This window comes from Cibotium barometz, chromosome 51, assembly GCF_041138505.1.
Source record: "Cibotium barometz isolate CiBa-2024 chromosome 51, ASM4113850v1, whole genome shotgun sequence".
Classification (NCBI taxonomy): domain Eukaryota; kingdom Viridiplantae; phylum Streptophyta; class Polypodiopsida; order Cyatheales; family Cibotiaceae; genus Cibotium; species Cibotium barometz.
The window spans coordinates 33851840-33853659 of record NC_141096.1 but is presented as its reverse complement, the minus strand read 5'-3'; positions in this window follow the sequence as shown (position 1 = coordinate 33853659).

The following is a 1820-nucleotide window of genomic DNA, read 5'->3' as shown; positions in this document are numbered from 1 at the left end:
TAGAGTTTTTGACTTTGACTTTGATGTATCAAATATCAATTATATACTCTAAACATCTTATGTTTAGAGTATTATCTCTTACAAAACAATTAGAACTCACAACTTTTGGCATAATCACTACAATAGAGTGAGGGTCTACCAGCAAAAATAGCAGTGTTTTTATAACTAAAAGGGTAGGTAGGTGTCGGGCCATTTTTGCTCTACTAGAAACACTGATATTTTTGCTGCAACGGGTTCGCTGCTCATCTCAGCAGCAACATTTTGTTGCTTAGCACGCACGACTTCTATTTTCGTACTGCTGATGAGCAGCAAAACACTCTGCATAGCAAAAAAAGAGATGGGGCAGACTGGGGAGTTTGCACACAGGACTCCCTAGTCTACCCTAGCTCTTTTTTTAAAATTAAAACAAAGTCATGGTTTCAGATTTATAATACAACCACAAATATATTAAACACATACATTGTGGAGAATGCAATTGAGCCCAAAAAGTTATTATATTTCAGAAATTGTTGGGCTTTTGGCCATATATACAATGAAGAGGTGTCTAATTGGAATCCTCATCAAATTCCGAGTGATCTTCATCGTCCGATTCCTCGTCCTCTTCACTTGCTTCACATTGATAATCTGGATCCTCCTCTTCTTCTTCCCCTCCATCCTACATACATGCCATCAAGTGTAAGGTAAGAAAGAGCATTAAAATACAAGAGGACGTAGAAAAGAGAATGGTTTAGGCTCACTTACCTCATCTGCTTGAGTCCCCAAAATAAACTGATCCAAGCGTACACCTCGCGTATGCATCCACGCCCACAATTGCGGATGGGGGGCTCTATACCCATAGTCATACTTCTCCTTTGTTTGGTCACGCTGCCCAACAACATCCCTCTATAAAAAATAATTAATAAAATATACAATTATTTCAAGAAAACAATATAGTACAAAACAAAATGAAAGAAGAGAAGAAATGATTACTTACGAAATGAGCAAGAAAGGAGGATTTCCCGCCGGAGCCAAAGTGTGAAGCCCCTCACTTCCGTAGTCGGGAAGCAGCTGGGTGCTTTCTCACAAAGCTGCGTACATGCCTCCACTCCTCGACCGTACACATGCTAGGCTTCTCCAAATTATTCTTTGCTACTCTCTTGATATTTTCTCTCCTATTAGAGAGCAATAGCTTGATCCACCTCTTCATCCACTCCTCAGAGAAGCAAAGACCTGCATGTGGCAAGGGGAACTCCGACTTAAGCACATCGATAACGTATTGCTTAGAAAGTTCATCTTGTGCTTTCCACTTTTTGAAGGAGTTCACAAACGCCAGGTTCACAAGTACATGCATACAGTTCATGACTTGCTTTCCTCGTGCATCCATTCACGAGGGCACCATCTGCATCCACGTTGTATGGTAAGAGGCATGGATCGAACGGTGGAATGGGTCTCTTGGGATTGGCTCATAATGTGTAGATGAAGAGCCCTCCTTTTGGGGAGACACATCGGGAGACCTAGTGCTAGTTTTGCCAAAGAAAAAGCAGCCTACTCCCCCCCCGTTTAGCACATCTACTACCCCCCCAGACTCCCTACTTTGTCTTTGTTGTGGTAAAGATAGACATGAGGGAGCGGGGGTGGGTCTAGTAGAGGAAGGTGGTGTAGGCTCATCACAACCATATCGTGATGAGCCTGCACCACTCGGCCCCGCGCCTATCAAAGGCATGGCCTGCCCTGATTGAGCAAGTGGGGTAGATTTTCCCCACAGCATCAACTGGCCAAGTGGGGTAGTCTGCCTCAATGGCATCGACTGGTCCACTGTAAGCCCGCTTGCATATAAGATT